This window comes from Enhydra lutris, unplaced genomic scaffold (genome assembly GCF_002288905.1).
Source record: "Enhydra lutris kenyoni isolate GAN:26980312 unplaced genomic scaffold, ASM228890v2 scaffoldscaffold9, whole genome shotgun sequence".
NCBI classification, from domain to species: domain Eukaryota; kingdom Metazoa; phylum Chordata; class Mammalia; order Carnivora; family Mustelidae; genus Enhydra; species Enhydra lutris.
Window position 1 is genome coordinate 26,438,704 of NW_019154093.1, and position 13,043 is coordinate 26,451,746.

Here is a 13,043-nt window from a genome sequence, read left to right on the forward strand (position 1 = left end):
GGATGAAGAAATTAAGAAAAGAGAAAGCAACGTTCATTACTGATGTTAAAGCTGCACTCCAGCCCCTTCTTATGTGGCCTGATTCTCACTCTACTATCTCTGAGTCCCCAGCACCTAGCATAGTGCCTGGATGGAATAGAAGCTCAAAAACACATATTCTGTTTAATGAATCAATGAACGACTTAAGCAATCAATTTAATTTGGCATATGCCTTCCTCGTAGGTGTGCCCATTAATTACCAATTACCAGTATTTACATTCCAGTGCTTAACCATTTTTTGCTGGCTTCTATAAACTCTGTGGGATGAGAGAATTGGCTTCTCAAACGACTTCCTGCATACATTAGCCCATCTGAAACTGACTGTTTATCCCCTGCTCTTTGAAATTCACATCATTCCCACCAACATGCTCAGTTCTTTAATTCCAGTCACCTGGGATTTCTTCCTACCTTTGTTGCCAGCCCCAGCCTAAAGCCACTTATCTTATCTACCTGGATTTACATATCAGAAAGGTCTAATCAAAGCCTGCCTGATTGTCACATCCACCCCAGTTACAAATCTGCCATCTAATCAAGAAGCCATACAGCAAATCAACATGCACTTCTTTCCGAAATCTTTTGCAGCAAAATGGGAGAGCAGGAGTCAGAGCTGTGAAGAAGGACGCCAAGAGTCAACCAGGGGAAAATTCCCTCCCTGGCTGTGTAACACACCAAAGAAAGGGACAAGGCAAATAAATGCTTTGTCTGCAGTTTGATACAACAGCGGGTGTGGGAGGCAAAACTAATGACCACAAAGTAACATATTTCTATGGTCTTAATGGCATTTTCACCCTAATGTTCTCAGGATTTACAAGGTTACAAAGTTAGAATCGGAGATCTTGCAGTCTAATACCTGCCTTCTACATTTTATGAGTGATGTCAGGTTCAGAGAGGGGGATAGCTAATGATAATATTAAGATCTTTGGGTCGTTACAATGGGCAGAGTTTGCAGGCATGATCTTACTGTACCCTCATACCTATTTTGCAGATTCTTGTTTTCTTCCCTTAATACAGATGAGGAAAACCACGCTTTGCAATGTCATTTTTCCCACCCACAGAGTAAGTAAGTGGCGAAACCCGGATTCAAACTCAGATGGTTTGTTCATTCAGCAATTTCTTTTCATTCTACTAGATCAGTGCATCTTAAATTTAATGTTCACATGAGTCACCTGGAGATTTTGATAAATTCAGTAGGTCTGAGGTAGGGATCTACTTTTGTAACAAGCTCCCAACTGATGCAGCCAGTGCACAGACCACAAATAACCCTGACTTCATCACCCTGTTGCTGTGTAACCTTTGGCAAATCACATAACTTCTCTGAGCCTCAGTTTCTTCATCTATAAAATAGACATAATAGTACCTACCTCAAGGTGTTGCAAGGATTAAATGAAACATAGTCTCTGGCCTGCTCAGTGTTCCACAGACACTCAGGAAGCGTCAGATATTACATTTATCAACTCTGTCCCAGGCACTATAGTGGGGATACAAAGATGAAATGATATGGCCTCTGGCCTCAAGAACTTACAGTCTAGTGGGCAGGAAAGACATAGATATCAATGGGCGACGGGGGTGGGTGGGAGTGGGAACTCAGAAGTCAACTTCCTAGCCTAGGCATGGAATCAAAGAAGGCTTCAGAGAGATAATGTCTGTTTTTTTGGCTACCCTCAATAAGCAGCAGAGGAAGGAATCAGGGCATATGGCCAACTGGAGTATGGTTACCGCACGCCACTATAAAAAGGCAATTTCTCATCCAGGGCCTGAACAACCCTTAGGAGCTGACATGATCTTAGGTGAGCCTCCCAGATTCCTGCAGAACTTTTGCCAAAGGATTTATTTAGTGCTCATGGTTTCCTCTTTCAGGGCCCAAAATCTAGCCATCTGGTTTCTGCCAAGATTCTCAACTCATCCATCCATCCATCCATCCACTCATTGAGTTACAACTCCCTTATATATTAATACAACTCTAAGACTTTCTCCTACATCTTTCCAGACACCTTTTCCCTTCACCTCTCTGGCTTCCTAAATTCCATCCAGACCCCAATACCAATATCATTCACACCAGCTACAAGTGAGTGAGGGCTGCTTGCCTTGAACTCCTTTGTCTCTTACTAAAGCTGAAGCTTCCACTGAGATTCTTCCCTTTGATTTGAACTACTTCTCTTTCTAAGGGCACAGTTTAACAATTCTTTCTATAATTGAGAAGACAGAGGCTGAAGTGAAATGACCCATGAACCAGGGGCAGAGCCTAAAAGCATTTTCCTGTCGCTCAGCAGGGCTCCCACTCCAACAACACTGTTCGAGCCCCGACTTAAAAAAGCACAAGACTGGGATACACACCCTAGTCATCTTGGAAAGCTGGTGACACCTTTGACATACTCTCCAGGAGTGTTGGAAATAGCCAAGTGCAACGCAGGACCCCGACTTCCGAATTGCACAGCTCCCCTACCCCCCATCCCCCAGGGGTGAGTCTGTTTGGCCACAGACAGGCAGCAGTAGGAGCTGGAGCCCGTTACAAAATACTGTTGAGCCTTACTCAGTGTTCTCAGAGGTGAATGGAGACACTCACAGCTGTGGCAGGTTTGCTGTGATGATTCAGTATGATAATATATGTAGAACACCTGGTTAGCAAGTGTTCAACTGGTATGGGGACATTTCAAGGGTTTTAAGCAAAGTCACTCGTTCCCCAGGGTGTGTGTGTGTGGGGGGGGACCTTTGGCTGGCTAGCTGCACACAGCCCTGAGGCCACACCACATGAGGTCCTTAGCCCAGAGGCGCCGCCCTGTGGAACACGCATTCTGTGTTCCTCCGCAGCCTCGCGCCCATCACAGCACCTCCTGACCCTCTGTTCCACTCTCCAGCCCCACAGAGTAAATTCCAGTTCCCTGAACTTCACTGCCCTTGCTTTGCACCAGCCCTTTGCCAGGCTCTTCTTCGATTCTCTCCCTCCCCACCCCCAACAGTAACACTCTCTGATGCATCCTTCCACCTCTAAACCAGGTCTCACATTTAATACCTGCTTGGGGAAGACTTTTCCCATGTGCCACGAAGCCCCGGTGGAATCAGGGTGGCCATGCGGCAAGCACACTCTGTGGGGGAGGTGGCGCGGGACCGTCTGCCCTGCCCGCATGTCCGCATCCCCCGCAAGGATGTAAGCTCAGCGCGGCCAGGAGCTGTACCCAAGAAGCCTGTGCACAACTCTCTCTCTCTCTCTCTGTGTGTCTCTCTCTCACCCTGTGCAGGGGCCTGGCACAGAATGGGAAGTCAATAACAGCTGTAGGTTGAATTGATCCGAGTAACAGTGAGAGTATTGAAAAAAAAAAAAAAAATAGAATGGTACCACTGTAGGCTGAGCGAGACAAATGGGTTTGTCCCATTGTTGAGGCTGAATATATTGCACAAATAACTTCATTTCCAGTCTTTCTAGAACAAAGCAGGACTTAAAATAAATAATAAAATAAAATAAACCAGCTATCAGGTGGAACAAGGATATGACTGCCAATGCTGCTTATCTGTCAGGAAAGACTAAAAGCCAGGCTCCTCAATGCCAGGTGCTGGGAGCAGGGGTGGGTGGGGATGGGTTTAGGCAGGGTCTCTTTGAACCGCAGAGAGAAAGCCACCTCTAAATCCTCATCACTGAAAAGCCAGAGCTTTCCTTTCCTGGTGCCTATAGAATTCATTAGCATAAGCATTGTCATGTAATGAGTTGTCAGGCTGAAGATGTAATTATTGCAAAGCGGAGAAAAATTTCAAAAGTTGAGCTTTAATGGAAAAATGAGATGGGAGCTCTGGTGTTCAAGTATAAAACAAACTTTTTAATATTCATTCCTCCCGCACTCTTTGAAATTCACCTTCAGAGCTCCAAGGTGAACAAGGGGAAAAAAGTTCAATAATTTTCAAACCCTAATTATAATTCATCACAGGTGATTAAACAAAGCTGTGGGTATGTGTTGCTCACCACTCCCCGCCCTTTGCAGTGGACATTTAATTTTAATTAAAAAGGGAGTTGTTGTTGTTGTTTTTTTTTAATGATGCCCGTTACCTGTGCTATTTTTTTATGTTTCTCTTTCTCTGCAGAGAGACTCAATTCTTCCAACCTCGACTGCTACTAGAGAGAGAACACTGCATACATATTAATGCCTTTTATTTCAATGGGGAGCCTATTTGTTGACCCACCTTGGGTCTCCCCACCTCCTGAGGGAGCCCATTGAAAATTCACACGCTGCCTTCCCAGGTCCCCACCATTTAACCAGGGCAATCTCTCGATATTCTGAGTTGCAGTTTCTTTATCTGAAAAATGGGGATGATAATAACAGGAGATCACTTTGCTATCCAAAGTAGGTATACTGGGAAGGAAAGATCGTTCCTTCTATGAGTACCTTATACAATTGAGGCTCACTATGAGATCGAGTAACCTCCTAAATGCTTTCCAAATGGGGGCTGTTGATTTTGTTATCGATAACTATTTGTTTGCATATTCACTCAACAAACACACTGGATTCCTTTTGTGTACCCAGTGCTAATTTCTAGGGACTGAGAACAGCATATGCCATCTTTCAGCATGAGGACTGACAAAGAGACAGACCATAGGCCATCTTTCAGCATGAGGACTGACTCAGCTGAGACAAAGAGACACGAGAACAGTTCTGATTCTATGTGATGCTCACAGAAATGCTCTGAATGGGAGATGTGAGTAGGGGTAAGTCTCTATAGCTCTTTAGCTGTGTGACTTTAGGCAAGTCCTTTAACATTTTGGGACTCCAAATTCACTGTATAAAAAAACCAGAACTGGGGCACCTGGGTGGCTCAGTGGGTTAAGCCTCTGCCTTCAGCTCAGGTCATGATCTCAGGGTCCTGGGATCGAGCTCCGCATTGGGCTCTCTGCTCAGCAGGGAGCCTGCCCCCCCCCCCCGCCCCCCGCCTACTTGTGATAGCTTTCTGTCAAATAAATAAATAAAATCTTAAAAGAAAAACAGAATCAAGAATACGGTTTCTACCAAATGTTGACTACAGTATACTTATTATTTTCCATCTTCTCTTCCACCTGTCTATGTTCCAATAACACTTCCTACTTTTTTTGTCTGTCACTTCACCTGCTGAGGCCCTTCCTTCATTTACATATCTGTCCTTCCCATCGTCACCCTTTGGAAGTACAGACAGACGCCAGAATCCCTGTGAGGCCTTCTCATACCCCTCCGGAAAACTCAATTTCCTTGTTACTATTTCTATAATCCTCCTCTGTTCTTGTCCTGATTTCAGCCAAGATCCTGGAGTAGATAGTGAGTCACTGACTCAGTGTTTTCCCCCTGAGGGGTAAGCTCTCTGAGGCCAGGGCCCTTGTCATCTCTTTAGTTATCTCTGCAACAAGGTGCTGAAGGACAGCTAATGAATGAATGAGCATATGTTCCTTAGGATTGCTGGGTGGTGAGCAACAGAAATGGATTTTCGCTAACCTAAATGGAATCAGAAACTAATTGGGAGGATACCAGGTAATTAAAACTTTGGCAATGAGCCTGGAGGACCAGGTTCATGGGTGGATGGAAACTAGGCGCTATGGGGTGATCTGAGAAGGAAGAATGGGTAGATCACAGCCAGGGGACTCCACTCCAACTCCCATCCCACCATTGCTGCACACCATTCCAGAATTAAATGCTGTGGCACAGTCTGGTTGGCTAGAGAGGGCAGAGCACTTTGATGGTCAGTCCTTCTGACGATTACTCCTAAGCGGAAAAATGTTGACCCCCCTAAAAGCAATTTGGGATGCTATTTCCAAAAGAAAGGAGTATGAGTTCTGGGTGGCCCCAAATAATAAGTGTCCACGGCAAACTGAGTAAGTAGATGAGTGCCTTGAACTTTGTGACTTCTTTGTTTCTGGATCCCAGTACTTGGCACAGTGCCTATAAGTGATCATTTGGATTCATACTAGAGATCTGGTCTGGAATTCTTTGAGAGGCAGACTTGATTCTCATCCGCCACCGGAGAGACTGAACTCTTCCTCCAACAACTGAACTCAGTCCCTTCTACATAGAGCTTCCTGCCAGATGGTGCAACATCTCTTATCTAATCACTCCCTCTTCACAATGACTGTGTTCCCGTTTGATAACCCCATGGAGCGGTCGCCATCAGCCCGTAAGATGCCCCAGAGCAGCCATCCTGGCTGGGCAGGCACATCTGAAGTGCCTTTACCCTCTAATAATACAGATTTAGAGTTTACAGTGCCTTTTGCCACTTCCTGTCTTGCGTTGGCTTCTGAAGCTTCATTCTCCATTAAGATCAAGTTTACACAAGAGGATCTCAGCAGAGCAAACTTGAGTCAGACATTTTTGAATGAGACCCAAAGCCCCTGATAGATAATTCACAGGTGAAGAGGATTAATTTCATTACCATGCTCCCGACACACCCCTTTCAAAGTGGTTTAACACTGCTGTTTAGTAAATGTTATTCGCCGCTTCTGGTACCAGCCAGATTTGCATATTCATCAGAAATGTGTGCACAGTATTAAACCTGATGGTTACCGCACTCCTCATTTCTGATTCCCTCTGAATGCCGATACCTCTTCCTCTAGCTGGAGCCATCATTTTCTCAAGGTCAGCACATACTCTCATCTCCCTTGGGGACCGGGAGTTCCACTGCCCTGAACAAGCCATGTGTTGCAGCTCACCCGGTCGGTGTGACTGTGTGTGACTTCGGCAGGTGTGACCAGAGGGCTGTGTAAGGAATGCATGCATGGGGGGTGCGCAGGCATGGGGGGAACACTGGGGATGGACACAAAAGAGCAGGTTCAGGTCTGGGCTCTAGCACCTGTCTTGATGCTAGTTTTTTCCATTCACAGAGCTTCAACATCCTCATTTGTGAATGAGAGAAATTCCCCCTCGCTGGTAGGCTGACCACACGGGCTACGTAGGAGAACGCAGTTTGTCAACTACAAAGCTATACAGGAAAAGTAACAAGTTCTTGTATTGATTTCTTGTTGTCTTATAAAAGAAAATAAGGAGAGAAAGCCCACGCTAGTCCATCCCAGGGTGGAGGTAGGGGGTGGGGAGAGGCAGAGAAAGAGATAGACAGACAGACACGGTTTCCTGGGTAGCTCCCAACCATTTAGGTTATCCCAACTGAGATGTCAGACGTCATTGCCTAGCAGATATGAACCTTCTGTCTGCTATGTGCCCTGTCTAAATTTCTGGTCCACAGAATCATAAAATACGATAATAGCTTGTTTCTGGTCACTAGGTTTTGGGGTGGCTTGTGATGCCTTGGCAGGTAACAGTGACATATTCAACTTGCCCAGATATTCACTTGAGGTAGTGCTCACTAGAACCCACGTATGGACAGGAACCTCCGACTCCTCCCATGGAGGGAGGAGGACTCAGTTCTCAGCTTAGAAATTCCCTCCAACCGGATTGGAACCAATTTCACGTCCTTAATGCTGGTGAGAGACGTGAGTGATGTACCTGGTTTTTACTTATTTCCTTATTTCTTTGGCCGTTTTTCGCTTAGACACTTAGAGCTGGAACCTCACTTGGAATGTTTTATCCATTGTCTCCTGGCACCTCAGGCAAATCTTTCTAAATATATGGTTACAAAAATAAATAATAAAGATAATTTTCAGGGCACCTGAGTGGCTCAGTGGGTTAAACCTCTGCCTTCGTCTCGGGTCATGATCCCAGGGTCCTGGGATCGAGCCCTACATCAGGCTCTCTGCTCAGCGGGAAGCCTGCTTCTCCCTCTCTTTCTCTGCCTGACTCTCTGCCTACTTGTGATCTCTCTCTGTCAAATAAATAAATAAATAAAATTTAAAAAAAAAATATAATTTTCAATATATGACTTGCCATGGAGAATATAAAACAGGCTAATGGGACAAAGTTACTGGGTACATAGTACACGATGTTTAAGCTAGAGTGGTCAGGGAACACTTCTCTGAGGGAGTGATGTTGGAGCAAAGAACAAAAGAGAGAGAGGAGGCAATGCCTCCTGAGTTGAAACAACTTTCTTTCCCCTGACCGCCTACTGTCCTTCATGTGCTTGGTGGCATAGCTATCACAGTCAGCCTGCTCCCAGAGTCCTTTGCGTTTCTGTCTTCCTAGCAAGATTATGAGAGCGTGGAGGCCAGGAGTTGTCTTCTTTATGGCCATATTTTTCTATGGTCTTGCATGTAGCAGGTGTTCAGTAAATGGGTGGCAAACAAAATGTGAATAAAGTGGGAAGTGAAACAGAGACCTTAGTTCTCATATTTACCCAGGAACTCTGTCAAGGCCCATCATGGACATATAGTAACTACGCAGGGAGGGACTAAATGTACAGTCCATGCTTTATAGCAGTGTTTTAAGGGTTGACTTCAGCGAGAAGATGTTGAGTTGTAGCCCCATTTCAAACAAAAAAGCTTCCTTGGCTCCAAGTGCCAGTTCCATTTCTTGCCATGGCCTGTGTTTGCATGAGGATTCACTTCAGTGTTGGCCAAATCCAATAAGTTCCTTAGCATCCTTAAATATGAGAGGCACCTGGGCGGCTCAGTTGTTAAGCATCTGCCTTTGGCTCGGGTCATGATGTCAGGGTCCTGAGATCAAGCCCTGCATTGGGTTTTCCTACTCGGCGGGAAGCCTGCTTCTCCCTCTCCCAGTCCCCCTGCTTGTATTTCCTCTCTTGCTGTGTCTCTCTCTGCCCAATAAATAAATAAAATCTTTTAAAAAAAACCACAAAAGAACTTGCATTTTCCATTCATTCCTTTCCTTGTTCCACTTGCAATTATTTTTTTTAATTCATAGTGTTACATCTCAGCCTCTTTTTAGATAGCTTCTTTCTTCAGTTAGTATCCCTGAACACTGATGTGTTCTCCTGAACACAGTCTAATCCCCAAAGCAAAATCTTGATTGATGGCTGTGGGTACCGTATTCATGATTTGCATTCTTGTCTCCAAGGATCTTCAGTCAGCCATACCTTATGGGCCAATATTTTTCATGATATATTGGTAAGTCATTAAATCAATTTAGTGGGTTATGACCAGAATTATATTTAAAATGAGTAACAAAAAATATCGTAGCATATCAGATTTAAAGGTACGTTCTTTTTGAGTCTTGTGTTTGGCTGTGTGTGTGTATGTATCTATGTACATTCATACCGAGTCACAGTTCCAAGGGTTAAAAGTTACTATTGTGAACACTTCTCCACTTACATTCCTTACTCATTATCCTTTTCTTTATGACATCAATTTTCATGTGAAAACATTCATTTTCTATAATGCCTAATATGACCCAACATGGCCAGACTGAACTCATTATCTTCTCTTTGAATCTATTCTTCCTTTTGCCTTCCCTATTTTTAAGAGTTATCTTCTATTCAGTTGTGGGAATTACACATCCTCAAATCTTTTTACCTCAACCTTAACAATATAACCAAAATGTATCCCTTTTTGTGTGTCCTTTCCCAAAGCCCATCCTTCAGCTCGGATTCTTATCATCTCTTGACTGACCATCATTCTCCGTGCATTAGGTCTTTCTGTTTTGCTTTCAGCCCTGTCCAGTTCGAACTTCATTTAACTAGTTGCATGAAGCTTGTCTATGGAGAGAATTTAGTTGGTCCATGCACATCTGTTTTTTTCCTTCCTCTAGTCATCTCATCAGAATCAAAGAATAACAGAATGGGGTCTGGATAAGCAATAAACTGCCAATACATGAGACATGTAAGCAAATGTAAGGAAGTCTGAAAGCTCCTGGGTGACTGGTCCCCCCAGGAAACAGTCCAATGACAACTGAGGGCAAAGGATTCAGCTGACCAGGAAGCTCATCAGCCAGGCAGACCCATGGAAGGTTCAGGATTCAGATTTGTTGGGAGAAAACAGAGCATGGGACACTAGAGCAAAAAGAGAAATTGCCAGACTGCTGACACCCTTTCTTCCTCCTCCCCTCTCATACGCACCCTATAATATCCTAATACTGAGGCAGGTCCAATACCGGAAAAAAGTCTCCATGCTCTAGACCCTCTCCATGGAGAGATGAACAACCACCCAAAACGTGTGTGTGTGCGCGTACACACATTCGATATGTATAATAAAAAATACATACAATATATAGAAGAGTGTATCTATAAAAATATGAAAATTGAACATATAAAATTTATATTATATATAATTATATTTGTAATTTGTTCCTATAGATAGTTTAACTATGGTTGTTTCTTCATGTGAAAAGTAAGGTCACCTCTAGCTCTGACAATCTATGATTTTCTCTCCTATGTGCAAATTTATTTCTGTCCTCTGATCATTAAACCAACCTGCTGAACAGATATTTAAAAAAAAAAAGAAAGAAAGAAAGAAAGAAAGAACGAACAAGGACTGCATTGCCCTCTTAGGCTTGGGTTTCATCACTGCAGAATCCTGAAGGAATTTCCAATAAAGCATTTGAATCTTCAAATTGGAGGACTTGGTAAGCCATAGGAGAAAACATGCCCTTAGAAGAGCCTAGAGCTATTCTCTTTTATATAAATAACACCATTTAACTACTATTTATCAAATACTCATGGTATGTCAGATGCTTGGTTAAATATTTACACAAGGGATCACACCTGGTATTCAAACAGCTTGTCCAAGTGGACACTGTCATTCCCATTATGCAGAAGGGGGCACTATGGCTCAGCAAGGAGAAGTGACTCCCTGCCATCACAGAGCTCAGCAAGCGGCCAAGGCGATTTCCTATGTTAAGTCCACCCTCCTTTAAAACATGTGCTTTTAACTATATTCTACTGCCTAGTGGTGAAGTCCTACTATTGGCTTCAACTCCCCTGTGTCTCAGTTATCTTATCTGTCAAATGGGAGTAGCCCTGATTCCTACTGCCCTTAATTTGTTGTGAAGATATATGATATTTCGCTTAATTCTGCCTTGACAAAATTCTCTGTGTCATAGAAATGCATGTTGTAAACATAAGCTGCAGTAGGAATGCCTTGGGGTACACTCTTTGGCAGGATCCCGCTCCCTGATCCTACACCAAGCCCAATTACACCTCTTGTGGTTGGCTTACAGGAACTAGCAGGCATTTGTATATGTAATCCTCGGACTAGAGGCTGAAACCTTACCAAACAATAAATACATTTTAAAGAGAAAAGATAGGGGCTGCTGGGTGGCTCCGTGTGTTAAGCGTCTGATTCTTGATTTCAGCTCAGGTCCTGATCTCAGGGTTGTGAGATCAAGTCCCGTATCTGGCTCCATGCTCACAGCAGAGTCTGTTTCTCCCTCTCCTTCCCCCTGCTTGTGCATGTGCATACACACACACACACACACACACACACACACTCGCTCTCTCTAAAATAAATTAAAGAGAAAAGGTAACAGTTCATTAGAAGGTGTTTCTTCATGCATTTTTCTGTTCTTGCCATTGGCCTACAGAAATGGATCCTAGGTTCCTCTGGAAATTTCAGGAGCGTCACCGGGTTCTTTATAAAGATTAAATAAATACAGTGATATGAAAGCATCTTGCAAATTCTAAAAGGCAGAAGAAATGTAAAGTATTATTTTAACAAATAACATATTTTGTAAAAGTTCTGGCATTATGCCAAAAAAATAAACTTAGAAACACAGGCCCTGGGGAGCCTGGGTGGCTCAGTGGGTTGAAGCCCCTGCCTTCCGCTCAGATCATGATCCCAGGGTCCTGGAATCAAGCCCCGCATCAGGCTCTCTGCTCAGCGGGGAGCTTGCTTCCCCCTCTCTCTCTTTGCCTGCCTCCCTGCCTACTTGTGATCTCTGTCTGTCAAATAAATAAATAAAATCTTTAAAAAAAAAACAAAAACAAAAATAGGCCCCACCAATTTTTACACTCTAGATGTTTGAACATTTTTTTTAGTCACTTCAGCGTACATCTCAAACCTATGATGTTTATGTGAAACGTAAGCCCTATTGTATTTAAAAAAATGACATCCTGGGGACAAACAGAATTCTTCTGGAAGGTGCAAAGTTAGTGCTATTTGCAAATGGCAGCAGGAATGAGTATTCACTGGGCCCTCACTGCGTGCTGGGTGGAATCTTCTGCTATGCTCCCCTGGGAACAGGCTTCTTGTGTGTCCTGGGCTCTGGAGTCTCCGAGCCCTTGATTGACTCCTAGCGCTCTGTCCCTGTTGGCCAGCCCTCCATCCTGGACTGGGCACTCGGAAGTTAGGCACTTGACAGTTACCTTTTCATTTGAATATGCAGTAGGCTGGAAAGACACCCTGATTCAATTCGTGCTGTTTTAAGTCAGGAAGACTGTGCCAATTTTTACCCCAGCCTTAGGAAAGGAATGCAATGCTCGTCTACCTTCTGCTAGAAGGTAAGCTTTATGAAGGCAGGAATCAGTCCCTACCATGGTACTGAGAGGGTAGGAGGCATTCAAAACCAGTGTGTGGAATCAGCGAGTGAATGCAAGAACCATCTGTACATACCAGACTGAGAGTGGCTTGAGGACCAGGATCACAGCTTACAGCTCCCCACACAGCTCTCCCCATTCCCTCCTGCCACACAGCAGTCACCTCAACTCAAGGAACCAAAGGAAGCAGCCCTGCGTTTGTCAAACAGGATGCTCTCAAAAGAGCTGATAAAGTCATGCTTCAGTATGTTTCACATGTATACACTGTCTTGTCTTTTAAGTGGGAACTAGACTGTGTGTAGTAGGAATATAGCAGGTCGTGGGACTTTTTGTTTTTCCGTATCTTCCTGGAAGCTCTCAGCCTGCCGCTACGAGTCAAAAAGTCCAGTTGTGAATGAAACAAAGCTCAAAGACCCGCACATTTTTAAATTCTCATTCCGTGTCAGGATTGCGTCTTTAACGAAAGATCCAGCATCTCCTCACGCTCTGAAAAGTCCTACCCATGAGGCACTGAGAGCCTAAAGCTGGTGAAAGGTTCCGGAAGGCCTTAAACCTCAGTTAGCAGCTGCCTCAAGAACCCTGGGGCTCTGCTGGATATGCCCACCCCACGTGCAGAAGCTGTTTCCCATAATGCAGCTTGGCTTCTGCACTCCACGGATTAGCTGGGGCCGATTAAGTAACCA